General features: G+C 46.5%; 1 long non-coding RNA gene across 2 annotated transcripts; it reads left to right on the forward strand.

Moving 5' to 3' along the window:
• Positions 1-12,350: 12,350 nt before the first annotated feature.
• LOC127468768 (uncharacterized) lies at positions 12,351-15,153 on the forward strand. 2 transcript variants are annotated; one of them, XR_007903672.1, is made up of 3 exons: positions 12,351-12,446; positions 14,644-14,736; positions 14,981-15,153. It is a non-coding gene; the product is annotated as an uncharacterized LOC127468768 (long non-coding RNA). The 2 variants fall into 2 exon arrangements; XR_007903673.1 differs by lacking the exon at positions 12,351-12,446 and adding an exon at positions 14,306-14,400.
• Positions 15,154-15,599: the final 446 nt, after the last annotated feature.

The following is a 15,599-nucleotide window of genomic DNA, read 5'->3' on the forward strand; positions in this document are numbered from 1 at the left end:
GTGGGCAGGGACACTCACCTGCTCCATCCGTGGAGCTGATCCTTGTCCAAGCATTGCTGTTTGACGTTGTAGGAGCACAAGTGCATATGATCCTCTATCAGCATCATATCCAGATCATAAGGTCATTTCTAGGCAGGTTTTATCTGGGCAAATTACACCATAAATGGAATAACCCCACCAACGTACAGTATGTCATAAAAACAACCGCTTTTTGAAGTTAATTCTGTTTTGCTTTTCTCTAGCTTTTTGCTAAGAAACTTGGTCCAGGACACACCAAACCATGTGGCAAGGGTCCACAGTCTGGGCCAAAGGTGGAGAACATGAAACACCAACTCGGTTCAGAGTGAGTTATCCAGAGAAAGCTACATGTCTGCTGTATCCCTCAGTATCCACCTGCTTCCCAGCCTGCTGCCAGCTTGGCACAGCTCATGCTTAGCTAGACATACATTGTGGGTGCAGTCATCACAGGGGGTCAGTAAAGTCACCACCAGGCAGTGGATCTGTGGAATTTTGAAGACTATTGTATTTTCTAGAAAAGTCCAGCAGTTCTGGAGACAGTAGGGATCAAAGTACTGCAATACCTCCATGATGGACATGGAGGTAACATGATAGATATGGACATGGACATGAAACCCAAGGCAAGTTTAAAGCAAGGGAGATATTTTTCACAGCTTCTTTACATCTTCACAAAATAAAAACTAAACCACAAAAGCGCCGTTGCTCCTTCTTGGCAATGTTCAGAGAGCCTGGAGATACTGAAGTGCTTTTACAAGTGGAAGGAAATATCCTGTGGGTTTGGGGTGCATGTAGTTATTTATTCATTTATCCTTTGTTCTGAGGAATTCACTTTGCCATACTTTAGATAAACAACCATTTAAAGCAGAGTCTTCTTCTATAGTTGTGAATTATCTCCGTGGCTTTCATTACCATCCTGATTAGACCCCTGAGGGCAGAGCATCAGCTGGTGCAACAGGACATCGAGCCACTGATGGGCCTTACAGCAATTAGCGCTGGTTGCAAATTTATCTCTCCATGTAACTTAGTAGCTAGATGGCACTGAAGGTATGTTGTGGCATCTACTGTCTCAGGTATGGCAAAGAAATGCCATAATTTGCCTGTGAGTGGCAAATAGTTGCAGAAATTAGTATTATTCATTTTTATTGCTTTTGGACCAAATTCTGGCTGCTACTATCGCTGTCTGAAGTGGGTGTTGTGACAGTAACATCTCAGTGTGATAAGCAATTCAGACCCCTCACTATCCAGCCCATCACATCCCAGCTCCATAGACAGCCAGTGGGAGAACTGGTGCTAACATGTGTTAGTCACCCATTACAGATGGTCTGCAGACCACTAGAGACTCCACAGAGATATGAGGTAAGGCAAGCACGAGATGTGGAGTAATCTAAGAGAAGAGTAGAGAATATTGAAAAAAGCTGGAGGCAGAAGAAATCGCCATTTCTGGGGCTGTTCATAATTTGTGACTGACTTGGCACAGGGCTTTCATTCCTCACCGCAGAGGGGAGTTGCCAAACTTGGGAGCAGCTCGGGTTTTCAAAGTCTCATGATTTCATCTCCTTGGCTGCTGGTACAAAAGCCAAAGCACCACAAAAGCGTGGTGCTCCAGGACCCTTATTTATTTTATGATTCAGGCAGAAAGTTCTCAGTCAGAATCACAAAATCATTACAGCTTGAACAACGTGTTCAGCGATTCAAGACCATTTCTCACCCACGTTAGCGCTCCCTGCGCTGCTCCGCTGACTCCACCACGGTTCCCCTCAGAGTTTCTCCATCTTCAGAATTACCTTTTGGCACCGCTCCTGGTGAATGAAAATAGGAAGCTGGATTGCTTCACTAATAATCTTCTTTCCAGTTTGTTTCAATTATGCTTCTTTTCCGGTGGGTGTTAAGCAGTTGTTCTGGTCTCACTGGTTCAAGGCATGTAAAATATGTACATAAGGTTGTGTATAAGAGGCTCTGCAGAGAAATAGAGGAGCTGTTGCCCCACCCACTGAGGACAGGTCTGTGTCAACTGGCCCAGCACAGATTTGGGAAGGAAAACATGCCCCAGTGCCAGTGGTGCTGGAAGGCTGTGAGACCCTGAAGTAGCACATGGTGCTGCTCCCACAGGGATCAGGCTCCAGTGCGGGTAGCTGAGGGGTTCCTGGGTGCCACCAGAGCAGCTCCTCCTTGTGTCTGTGATGTCCCTTGCAAGCACAGCCCATGGCAAAACCCTGCCCAGAAGGCAAGTGCAATGAATGGGGTATTTATAAATGTGGTTTACCTGTGGTTAAGTCCAGACTGAGATTTTTGGGGGGTGTTTTAGTTCTCACCTTCATCAGCCCCTACCTGAGAGCCTGTTTCACCCTCAGACCTGTGCTGAGAGACTGCAATGGGAGAAGGGGACAAGGATGACTTTTCCTTACATCCTCCTGATTTGGAGAATATTTCAGAGCTACCTCGGTAGACCCAGCTGCCTGACAGGAGATACTTCTGACCTACTTGACTGTGCAGAGTAGTAGGAAGAAAGAAGAGGGTTACATTGCTGCATAAAAGGAACTGTGCATCTGATTGACCTAATTTTGGTCTTTCTTGTACTCTTTTAACTCCACTGGCTTCAGCAAAGGAATGCTGATTTACACCAGAAGAAGCTGACCCGATTTCCATGGCCTGCATTTTCCGTGCATTGGGGCCATGGTGACATTTCTGTCATCCACTGCCCCATTTTCCCTTGGTTCAGGTTTCTGCAGCACAGACTGAGGAAGCATGATGGGTCCAAACATGGACACAAGCAAGCTGGGATGTGGGGTAGCAGGAGCCAGGCAGCCCCTGCAGCTGGGCAGGCATTTGGCAGGTGGGTTGTTCTGACCTGAGGGGTTTTTTTTATCTCCTTAAAAATTCACAGAGCCAAAACACAGTGAGAAGCCCCTCCGTGGGATATCAAGGCTGTAAGAGAATGAAAGGGTGAGCTTGGCCAGGTGGGTGGGGGTTGCCTAGCCCCAGCCTGCTGCAGGTCCATCCCCTCCTGGCACCCTGGACCACCACCCTGGCTGCTGGTCCTGTGCCTGGCTGCTGTATCTCCGTGATGGCAAAGGACCCAGACACACGAACATCCACTCCCTCCTCCTCCACTTTGGCTTTGAAACCCTGTGAGGGCTGCATCAGAGGAGCCTCAGTGCTGAAGTTTGTTAATTAATATGCTACAGTTAACTGTGTCAAAAGCTTTCCTCAGATCAGGAGGAGCTGCTCCTCACGTTTCCCTTTGATCAGAGGCAGAGAGGGTGTCGGCGAAGGGGAGAACATGACAGAGCGGGCACCGCTTTGGGCAGCAGCTGGTCAAGAGGTGCCCTTTCTGTAATTAGATATAAACCACGGGAGACACATCAGCACTGCTCTGCTGTTGCTTAACATCATCAGGTGTCCTCTGATAACTGGGTGGAGGCGGTCCCGCCAGGGCAGCTGCTGATTCTTTGGGACCATTTCCGATTATTTTCAGGGGATAGCAGCATGAGGTGCCTGTTGGGCATCGGTGAGCAGCAGCAAAACCAGAAATGTCTCCTTGCCTTTGCTTTTATCTAAAAACTGCCTAGGCAGGCTCGTTAATTCAGGTTGGGTTCATTGGATGGATCTGAATGAAAACACCTACGAAAAATACTGGAAAGAAATAATAATGCTTTATTTCTGAATGCAAATAGTTGTTATTTCTGAATGCTAATAATTTGAAAGAATCAGAGATGATCACAATTAGGCAGAAAGAAAAAAAAAACCTCTAAGGAAGGTGTTCCAAATAACTGGGCAAAATAAATGCAGAGCACAAAAAGCCTTTATTTTTTCCCTGCTCCGTGTCAGCCCTGGCTCTCCTCCTTCCAACATCCTCAGTCTCTCAAGTTAGCTCAGCAAACAGAAATTTTTCACCCAGTCTCAGCGTTAAAACCCTTGTGCCTGTTTGGCCATGGCTGGAATGACCACAAAAGGATGCAGGATCTGTTGTTCCATGATAAAATGGAGGTTTAGCTGTCTCAGGGTCATCGAGGTCTGACCAAGTCAGGTCACGGGGTTGAGGTTTTTGGCTTGGGCAGCCTCATCTTACAGCTCCTGGTGTTGGGCTCAGTTTACAGACCGAGTGAGCTGCATTGTCTACGTTTTCTGAGGTCAGTCTGACCTCTGGCTAGATATGTGGCCATTAACCAACTTGATGGAAAAACTGAGAGCAGTGTTTGGTGCTGGTGCAGCACTGTCTGGCTGTATGGCATTTCTCTGTGCAGGTATCAGGAGTGCCTGGAGTCAGACCATCCTTTTGCTTTCAGGACATATACGCCTAGTTTTAAGGGTTTGAGTGTTGTGGGAGAAATCTCCTCCCTCTTGCTTCAACCTCAGCCCGAAGCCATCCCCATTTGTCCGTTGCAGAAACACAGCAAAACGAAAAACTGTTGTCAGTGCTGTCAAAACTCAGGTACAAGTTAAATTTCAGACCAGGAAGGAAAAAAATCTCTGTTTCCTGAGCCCCACACCTTGAGGAGGAGACCAAGCTGGCTTGGAGGGGCAGAGGAGCGGATGCTGCAGCGCTGCAACACCACCTTGCGAGGCACTCCTGCATTTAGGCTGGATATTAGGAAAAAGTTCTTCACCCAGAAGGTGATTGGGCACTGGAATAGGCTCCTCAGGGAAGTGGCCACAGCCTCAAGCCTGCCAGAGCCCAAGAAGCGTTTGGAGAATGCTCTCAGGCACACGGTGAGATTCATGGTGTTGTCCTGTGCAGTGCCAGGAGCTGGACTCAGTGATCCTTGTGGATCCCTTCTAATTCAGAATATTCTATGATTCTATGGTTTTCTGGCTACCTCTGCTTCTCCTGGTTGACAAAGGCAGAGTTCTAAGTGCTTTATCTGCTATAGCCATGCAATGGCAATCCAGGGATCTCAAAACACCGTTGTTCCCCAAAGAGACCCGGAGGAGTGAGGAAAACCACACTAGCGCTTGATCCCTCAAGGAAATGGCAATAAAATTAAGATTTAACAACAGCCCTGAATCATTGGGTTTCTGCACAGACCCTGTCATTGGGAGTGAAGTTAAACAAAGGGAACTTCTGCCCTCTGCACCTCACCCAAATGAAACAGCCGGCTGGGCTGGGCGTGCGCTGAGATCGGATCGCAGGAGTTTATTGCTGCTGGCAGCAACCTCGGCAGCCCCAGAGCCTGCAAATGCCTGAAAATATCTGCTTGGGGTTTTCGGAGCAGCTATGCATCCTTTTGGGGTTGGTTGAATTTTGTGGCTATAATCAGACCGCCTCCATTACTCATTTCTGCTCTTTCCTCCCAAAATGTCTGACAAGTTCAGCTGCTGAAGGTAATCTGTAAAAACAAGGGCCTGAACTGTCAGATCGCCCGAGCATGGCCTCGGCTCTTGCCTCAGCACTAATAAGAGACAAGGTTGTGTTGCCAGGCGCCAACTGACCAGGGAAGGGAGGCAAAGGAGAGCTGAAGTGATAAACTCCTCAGTTTAAAGGGATGTGTTCTGTGTTGCCGCCTCTCAGCTCTGGCAGCCTTTGCAGTGTTAAAAGAGATGCTGAGAGCAGGGGGAAAAATAATAACATCTTTTGCCTTGCCTGATTCTCAGATGTCTGGTCCATACCATTGATTTTTAATACTAATGTGACATGGTTTAATGTGTTGTCGATTCAATTAACCTGCCCAGTGATGTAGATGGAGCATGAACTTAACCCCCAGGTGAAAAAAATCCACCCGTCCCAGTGTTTTTCCCAAACATCTCCCTGCAGTGATGGACATGGACCAGCTGGGTGCTGGGTTAGGAAGACTGGGGGAAGCACAGGATATGGCCCTTCCCCATCCCAGCATTGCCTTTATTTACTTTCCCCTTGTGCAGGGAAAGCACCACAGGCAGAGTGGCCCCGGCACTGAGCCGACCTCCTGGCTCTCGTGTCACGAGGTGGTTGAAGTGGGCATGAAAATCTGCCATACATAATTGAAATGATGTTTTTGAGTTGTCCTCTCCCATGTGCAGTTTCTCAGGGAATTTTGCAGGAATTCCTCAGGAAATTAGGTAATGGAATCAATAATAAGGAAAAAAACCCCAGTTTGGTTCCCACACAGGCTCAGTTTTAATATTACTGTGAAAAAGCAGGATCTGGCTCCGCGCGGCCCAGATGATGGGTGTTTCAGGTGGCTCTACCTAACCACGGGTAGAGCCATGGGTTTATTCCAAATCCATCCCATGGATGGGAGAGGTCAGAACCTCTGTTCCCATGGGGCATCTCCAAAACCCTCCTTGTCCCAGCAGCACAGTGGGGCTGAGGCTGCTCAGATCCTTGTGTGCTGGTGTGTGCAGACACATCGGGCATGTTCAGGAAGGGCTGGATCTGTGTCTCCACCAATTATGAAAAAAATGGTCTCCAGGGCAGCCAAGCAGGCATATTTCATAAGCACTAAATCAACATGCAGGAGGCTCCTGCAGGACTGCCTCTGTGGGGAAAAATATATCCATTGCACAAGTAATCTCACTAATAGACTTAAAAAATTCAAGCGTTTTGCACAAAAAAATGACAGACGATCTCCGAATAAATAACCTCTCAACATAAACACACCAAGAAAAATTCATTAAGTGCCTTTTAGAAGCATTGGATTTGACTTAGCAGATCTTTTTCAGATGTTCTTCTCGAGCAAACCTAAACATCAAATAATAATTGTGTAAAGGCAAGTGCTATAATAATAATAATAATGCTGAAAATGCATTATGCATCTTTTCCTTTGATAAAGGTCTTTGTGCTTTTATGAAATGTTCATTATCAGTACTTTCACTCTGTATCTGAAGAAGAAAAACCAGTGCTTTAAAGTCTGAGCTCTTCAGCATGAACAGCAGAGAACAGAGCCAACAGGGCATTATTTCTGATAGACTGATGCTATAAAACTATCCTTCACATTCCCCGAGAAAATATTTCTCTTATTTATTCAAAATTAAAATCAACTTGGAAAAAAATTCCTTTTTTTATAACAGATTCAGCTAACGTTCTGTTTTCTTATAATTTATGTTAATATTGATTGCTCTAATCTTTTATTGTATTTCAAGGGTTTCAGCAGGTTTATGGGGTAGGATTGTTATTATTTACCTCAGTGACTGGTTTTATGGAATAACTGCAGCTTTTCATGGAGGTACATCAAATGCTGAAGGGAAGGAAAATAAAATATAACAGCAGTTCTCACTGCTAATGTAAGAAGCAAAAAAACAGAGGGCAAAAAGGACAGGATATATATTTAAAATATTAATATACGAGTGTTAATATATAATATACTTTATTTAGGCTGACTGGACTGATGCTTTTTTATGGTATTTATAATAGTTCTGGAAAAAACATGCAGGAGATCACATCAGGGAGTGATCCAGCATTAGTGCCCAACAGGACCCTTCTCTCCCCTCTCTAATTCCCCACAGTGTGATTTTGAGGATAGTCTGCAGTTTTCAGCTCTTACACCACTGAACACAAATGTGCTTCCTGACTGAAGCTGGCCAAAGCCTCCTCAGAGACTGGAAAACAGTGTAGCAACTTTTATCCTATGGAATGGCATAAAAGCCCCCAAACAACCTTCATAAAAGTGTCGCAGTCCATGGGGCTGGCAGGCTGGGACAGCCCTCCCATCCCTGGCCCAGCAGGAATGGAGCTGTGGGAGCTCTGAGTCGCTCCGGCACTGGAGCTCCAGGAGCAGTCAGGGATCCCATCCAAAGTCCCATGGAGTCAAGGGGCTCTTCTTAGCTTCAAAGCCAGGAAATACATTCTTAAAAGCTGAAACCAGTTTTATAAACACTTAGGCCGAAGTCTGGAAACCTCTAAAAAATGTATTTTTTTTATTCTTATATGATAATTGGAAACACATGTGCCCTGCTCCCACTGCATTTTGGAAGCATCTGCCCTAAGATGAACAAGTCCTGCTGCTCGCCGGGCTGGAAGTGCCCCAAATCTCCAAAAACGTGGAAAAGTGAAGCCTAAGAGCCAGAGGGTTTCAGGAGAAGCAGCCCCTGGTTTATGGCTTAAAGATGACAACTGCCAAGGCTTCAGATGCCAAAGGGTTTGGCAATGGTATTATCATGGCAGTCAATGACATGTGAAAAAGTGATCACAGAATGTGAGCTCTTCTTTCCCTTTTTCAAGATTTGCTGTGGTCAAAACATGACAGCTTTTATCTTCTGACAGAGAAGAATTAAATTTTTTTCTTGCAATAATGAGGGTCTTCAGTGATTTCTCAGATAATTTCAGGTATGTGAGATGAGTCACAGCAGGTCCGATACATCACATAACACTTCTCCTTCCTGAACAGCAGCATGGACGAGCACTGCAGAGTGCAGGCCAGGGATAAACACCTTGGAGCGTCCAGATGCTATTGAGGTTTTAAGTTTGAAACATAATATATTGGGAAAATGTGGAATAAACCAAGGAATTTTCCTCCTAAATAATGACCCTCATTTTTCAGTCAACTTGAAAGCTGGCTGAAAATATTCAAAATATCAATTCTGAGAAAATAATTCAGTGCTCCCTGGCTCCTCCCATAAGTGTTTGCTTAGGTGCACCAAAATGCAGAAGTATAAATGGAAACCAAATACACAAAGAATCCATTGAAAAAAAACGAGCTTTGTACTTACCAACACAGTTGAAATCGTTTCCTGTGTTATCCTTGCAAAAGAAATGCTCAGAGCTAACCCTTTGAGGGATTGCTACAGACACCACAAAGGAAATTGAACAGTAACTTGGAAGGTTTGTTGTTTTTTTTTGTTTATGATGTTATTCCTCAGACACTTAAAAAAAAAAAAGGATTGTTTTTCTTTTACAGAAGCTCTAGGACAAAGATGGGATGCAAATAATTCTGTTCATGTGACTGTCATCATTTCCCCTCACACAGCTGCAAGATTTGTGCCTTTGGCACCCATTACTCCTGATAACTACACATTTTTGATGCTGTTTTTCAGCAGAGAGCTTACCATCTTCAGAATTAGTCATTGCAGAAAAATCCATGTGGTGGCGGGGATGATAAAATAAAATTGTCATGAGAAGGGATGAAAAACCTAAAGCCTGAATTCAGGTCAAGAGCACTGCTGATTATTTTGAAAGAAGCCCTATATTTATAAATCCTTGGCAGTGCCATCCACTTGTTTTGTGTCAGACAGTGAAATCAGAATTTTCTCTTCAGTGAAGCCCTGATCCCGAAGGAAAACACTGGCCTGTAGATTTAGTGCCTCTCCACGCAATGGGTCTGTGCACTCCTGTTGTAACTCAACCAACCAGTTGCAAAATTGTCTTTTTCTGCCCCTGCTCTGCCAAACCTGGCTGCTGGTCACGTCTCTGCCTGCACTGAGCCCTGCAGGATGGGTTGCTTTGATGTGATCAGATAAATCAGAAGAGCCCAGGTACACTAGCTCTCTCCAGAGCTGTATTTCACCGAGGGGCGCATCCTCCCGGGGCCTCCTGCTGTTCCAGCCATGAACTCGGGGGTTTCCAGCATTTCCCCAGAGGGAAGGTTTCACAACAGGTTGAAGTTCAGCCTGAGGAAAGGTTTTCTGGTGTACCGCCACATTTTGTTTTGCTCAACACCAGCCACCTCTGTCCAGCCACCTTTTTTGCCCCTTGGACATTTCACTCTTCAAGTGTGGTCAGGCAACCCTCATTGCCTCCTCCTACCGTGGGCAAGCCCCTCTGGCCAAGGACTTCATCATTTTCCTTGCTTTACCCTACTTCTGTCCAGTTTGGCAGCAATTCTGAGCTCCTGAGCTGCCCAGAAATACAAGGTTGATATTTTCAAAGTTGTCTTCAGGAATTGGGTGCCTCATTTCTTCTTCTCTCTTCTTCATTTTTTTTTCCTTTTCTTTCCTGTAGGCATTAAAATCTCCAAGACAACTCTGGAAGCCTCAGCCTATGGATTTAGAGGACAGAGACATGGGTGAAGGAAGGGGACACTGTTGCTGTAGGCTCAACTCAGCCCTTGGGGTGGCTGTGCTATTCTGGCACACGAGGGATGTTCTCCAGTTCCCACAGGGCTGCACTCAGATCCCAGCACTCCAGGGCATGAAAGCCAGAGAAAACAGGGCATTGCCATGCTGACATCACATGCCAGGTTCATATCACATGCCACGTTCATATCACATGCCATATTCATATCACATGCCATGTTCATATCAGCCCCTTCCCATTATCACACTGCATGTAGGACACTTTTTGCAAGTATTTTCTGGTATTGAGGAGGGACAGAAAACACACACAAAAAAGCCTTTAACTGAAGAATTAAGTTTGCTTAAAGAGGTCGTGACAAATCACATTTCTCCCTACAAATCTCTGCTGAGCCAGGATCCTCCCTTGTGTAATTTCTGACTTCAATAGGCAAGGGCTGGTCACGAACCGCAATTAGAGCTGGCCAGGAAACAACGGGTTTGTCTCATGGCAACTTCTGAGGTTTCAAAATCTGTTTATGTTCTGCAGAGGAAGCAAAATCAAAACATTTCTAATATGAGATGGGAGTATGTCAAAATGTCCACTTTCTGTGCAGCAAGATCCTCGTTCCTCCGTGGCTCTGCCCCTGCTCTCCTCCCCAGGGCCAGGGCGCGGGGTCTGCGTGCAGCCGGGAGCAATCACGGGGTGGATACGCCTGGGTGCCAAAAACCTCGATGCTCAAAGCAGCCCATGTGTTTTGATAAAAATAGATGAAGCTGAAAACACCGTGACCGCTCTTGCCCGAAACGTTCGGCTTGTTTGAGATCACGCTGACCTGGTAACGCACCGCGCCAGCACCCCGGTGGGGCAGAGGCCGACCTGAATGTACACACTCCTCTTCTCTTCAGTACATCTGCCTAGAAACACCTTAAAATGCGATTTTTTTTTTTTTTTAAGGTCTAGCAAAGACTTTGAAAATATCTGCTCCGTGGGGATATTAAAGGCCCGATGGCATACTTGGCAGGAGTGAACGTCTGCCCGGGAATCACTGGCATTTCCTCTCCTGCCCCACGTGCTTGCTGACCGTCTGTGCCTCCGCTGCTCTCTGTCCCAGATCTGTGTCTCCACTGCTCCTTGTCCCAGAATGACTCAGTGCAGCTGAGTGTTCTGTGTGCAGCTCATAAAGCACTTTGCCATCCTTCCCTTGAAAGCTGCTAATCAACTATAGCTGGATAGTTTAGTCCTAATGTCATTGTGATGATGAAGTGTCCTTTGACACTGAAAGAAGGCCTGGATGCAGAGGGACTTCTCAAAGCCCCTGTAGCCCAAAACACTGGGGGTTAGCTCATGGGTTTGACTGGCCTGTGCTCTCCCTCATCCCCAACTGCCTCAAAGCCATGGGAAGGCAGGCACTGCCATTGGTGTCCTGGTACACTGCTGCATCTCAATGCATCAGAAAGTGTGGGGAGACATCTGCTCTTCTGTCTCTCTCTTGTCCCTCTTCTACAAGTAGTCAATTGACTTCCATCTCTGCTGCATCACTAACATCCCCAGCATCCCACTGACAACAGTAATGCTTCTGCAGGAAAACACAATTCAAGATGACAAAAGGGCAAGATCCCTGGCTCAGAGTGTGTCCATACTGGCTGTTATTGCAGGACTAATGGCACTATGTGAGCCTAGGAAGAGAAAGGGTGAAGAATTTGAACAGGGGCATTAGCTTCCCAATAGCCTGAGTGCCTTCCTTAGCACATTTCAGACTTAAAAAGCCTTTTTCCAAATAGCTTTCTGCTGGTTTTATCACCAACAGAAAATAGCTTTATGGGAGGAAGGTGGATTTCTTCAGCATGCAGACACAGACATGTCAATACTGCCCCGAGTTTGTCCTGTCCTCACTCCCTTCTCTGTCAGCCTGGCTCTCACTGAGAGCAGCAGCTATTCCTGGGCACTGCCCTGGGCACTTCCCAAAACAGAGAGACAAGTCACACCACTGCAGGGTGGCAAACCAAGGAGCATGATCTGGGTGACTTTGAGTCATGAGTTAGAGGAGATGGTCGATAACGAAAGGGTGAGAACAGGAAAACCTTTCCCTAAAGTGTATGTATCTGATGCTAAAGAGCCTGAAAATTTCTCAAAATGCTTCACTTCTTTGTTCCAGACAGCATGTTTCAATTATGTTAACCCTTAGAAAGATTACCTCCAATAAGCTCAGGCTCATAATCTTTGCTTTGCCATTCTCTTTCAACAGCCAAACACTTACAGACAGCTCTACTATCACAGGGAGACAGGCCGCAGCTCTGCTCCTTCACATCCCCCAGAATAAACCAGTGTGTGCAGAACTGGAGACCACCCTCCCATAGCAACTGTGCACTGTCAACATGCCCCTTCCAGAGACAGGCTGAGAACAAGATCCAGTGAGTCCATGAAGGACTTGTTTCAGGAAAGAGCCAAAATGTCAGCAGTATACAAGGGACGCAGAGGACACGCAGTGACCGCCGGGCGATGGGACCTGTTGGAACTGTGGGTAAGTCAACCAGAAATGTCGTGTTCATTTCATCTGGTAGCATTTGGTCCATTTATTTTAATTGCAAATAAATGCAAAGTGGAAAGAATGGGTTGTAGTTATTGTTGGAGCAGGGAAAACATTTTGTGCGAAGAGAGGGTTGGTCTTCAACCCTCCGAGTAAAACCCATTGCCCAAACAATAAAGCTTAAAAGATGAGCAAATTGCTGTTTATGGGCTGTTCCAGTACCATACCACTCAGGATGAAGCCAGGGCTGAATACATGAACAAATTTGCTGCCTAACTCATTAGAAAAACAAGCCTGGTGTGGGATTTGAGCCATTTTAAATCATTCACTCAGAGCAAAGAGGAAAGGCCAGAGCAGCAGCAGACGGAGCAATATTAGTGCGAGCATTATTGGTTCAAATCTGCAAACGCTGGTGCAGGCAAAACATGTGTGAAGGCCACAGCATTAGTGTAGTTGGCTTGTGGCAGCCTGAAGAAATAACCCAGACAGTGCTACAAGCCAACCAGCCCACCTCAGGCTGGGGAAGGGGAGTGTTTCCCCACGCACATTCCAGTTCCTGGCCCGGCACGGGCGGGGAGACATTTGCTTGTCACCCTTCTGTGTGCTGAGCAGCTGGACCAGATTTTGCAAACTCAGGCTGCTTTGGGAAATGCAATGCCTCGCTGGCATGAGGCTATTCAAGCTGGTGCCTATTATGTCGCTCACATTCAATGCTATGAAAACAGGCGTTGTGCACAGAGGGGCTGAGCAAACCTTGTTACACAGTAGTTACACAATCAGGCTGCAATCTAATTTCGGTGGCCGGGGTGTGGTGGGGAAGTTTTGGTTCCTAGATGCTTGTAGGGGTCTCTGCAGTGAAATATGCATATAGACATATTTACAGCCACTGGCAATAAAAATTCTGAGCAATGCTAACTATATTGAGATCCTGCAATGTTGAGAGTGACTTACAAAAGCCCCACGCATCTGGTTAGGCTCAAAAAGACTCTTTGACTCAATAGTCAGACTTTCTGCAATTGAAATGCTCTGCAATTAACAGCCCCTTCTGGAACAGGGCAGGAAAGAGCTTTCAGAACCCATCAAGGTTTTGGGTTTGCTGGTTGGTGGTGGGTTTTTTTTAGATTTTTGCAGCTCTTCCCCTCAATTTGAAAGGAAGCCAAAGCTTTTCAAAGCTTCTCTAAAACAAACAAGCAAAACCAAATCCCCTCTCCACCCTCCTGAAGAGAGGAACACCCTGGATGAGCAAATCACCCTTTACTAAAATGCTTCCCTGGTGGTGAAAGTCCCACAGGCAGAGTGAGAATTGGAGTTTGGGTTTCTTGCCTCCCCATTTTTTCCCCATTCCTGGTTCTGTGCATGGTTTGAACTCAGTTGATTAGGTACAAATATTGCCAAGAGGGGAATTTTATGGTTTGAGTCTACTGAGAAACAGCCCCTAAGAAAGTCCAGTCAGGATGGGTGTGTTCCTATGAAAAGTTTGACTTTCTCTGTATCCACAATTTTTACAAAACAGTGCTAGTGGTAGAGCTCCCTTTTAGTGTTCCTTTCTATGGACACACAGTCTTGTGGCCCTACGGGGCAGAAACTTGGAGAGTCAAAGTGGAGTCCAGGATTTCTTCTATCTGATGGGCCAAATTCTTTGCCAGTATAAATAGATTGAACTCTGCTCAGTGGGACCGTGGCCATTTATTCCAGCAGAGGACTTGGCCCGCAGTCACAGTCTGTTTCTTTTTTTGAAACCCAAGAGACATGACCCTCACCATGCAAAGGCAGGTCCAGGCCCCACCTGCCATCACTTTCTAGGCACGCAGGGCTATTTTGGTCATTCTATACTTCACCCTGTGCCCAGGAGACACCCAGGGGGATGGGGGGACACAGAACAGTCTCAGGTTTGGAGAGCCCATGGACATCCCCGTTTTCTGCTGTGTCGCGGGGGAAGGACTGTCAGGTATTGCAGCCTGGATCAGCCCAGCTAAACCAGGAGGAGATTAGGAGTAAATTTGGATGAGATCTACACAAAGGGCTGTGGGCACATGTCCCAGCTTGGCTTTTCACATTACAGATGTTCATGTAAACTCCCTAGAAAGGACTTTCTTGGACATTTCTCCTCCTGCACCACCTGCTCCGAATTGCTGCATGTTGCACATCCATGTGCAGAAATTGCTGCTCACTGCTTCTTCTCCTCTCCTAGGGATGCAGATCTTTGGTCCCTTGGCAGGGGGACCCTGGGGAGTGAAAGCAAGGAGCTGTGCTGTGGCTTTGAGGGACTGAACACCTGTGTGGGGTGAGCATCGGGGCTGTGGGTTTGGGCTGGCATCACAGCTGAGCAGGTTTTCTCCCACTCATGAAAATGCACTTTAAAAGGTAATTGATTTACACATCTGGTTTTTACAGGGCATTTTAAAATAGCAACTCCTGACCCTAAAAAAACAAAACCCCCAACCAACACACAAAAGAATTAAATAAATAATTCAAGTGCTGCATCCACAAGCACAGCCATGTCTAACCCTTCAGCTTCTGCCTTTTAGGGTACATGAAAGCCAGATGTTGCCATCACCAACCAGCTGAAGGCTGCAGACCATGGGCAGTCATTGCCCCTTTGAACCAGCACTGCACAGACTCACTTCCTGACGCCCATTTGTGGAAAATCACTTTTGCAGCTGCCTCTGCAAAGGTGTTGAGGGGAAGCTCACCTGGCCAGGGCTGCTGGCACACAGCACTCCCCTGTGCCCTCCTCAGCCTATTTTTAGGTTGGTTTTCTGGTAAAATAAAGCTCCTGCAATCATGCTGGCTGTGTTGATGTGTTCCTGGCTGCCTGTCCATCCACCCTGAAATGATTTATGCTTCCCCCAGCCAAGCTTGGTGATACCGATGCCAGGAGGATGAAGGCAGGCTCCTCTTCATCCCTTCACCCCCCCAGCCCAGGGCAGCACTTGTGCTGGGTGGTGCTTCCTGTATCAGAGATGCAGCCTGGCAAGGGAAGACATTTCCACTCTCACTCTCCTCCTTTTTTCCCTTATGTGACATTTTTACTTCCTAAAAAATTGCATGTGCCCTCTGGACAAGTGATTAAATTAGAAGATCAACAATACATGAAGAAGGAGTGGGATCAATTCACAGAGAAGTGGCTGAAAGCAGTTTATTACA

The sequence above is a fragment of the Manacus candei genome, unplaced genomic scaffold (genome assembly GCF_025592945.1).
Source record: "Manacus candei isolate 608988 ecotype Guabito, Panama unplaced genomic scaffold, ASM2559294v1 h1tg000015l, whole genome shotgun sequence".
Classification (NCBI taxonomy): Eukaryota; Metazoa; Chordata; class Aves; order Passeriformes; family Pipridae; genus Manacus; species Manacus candei.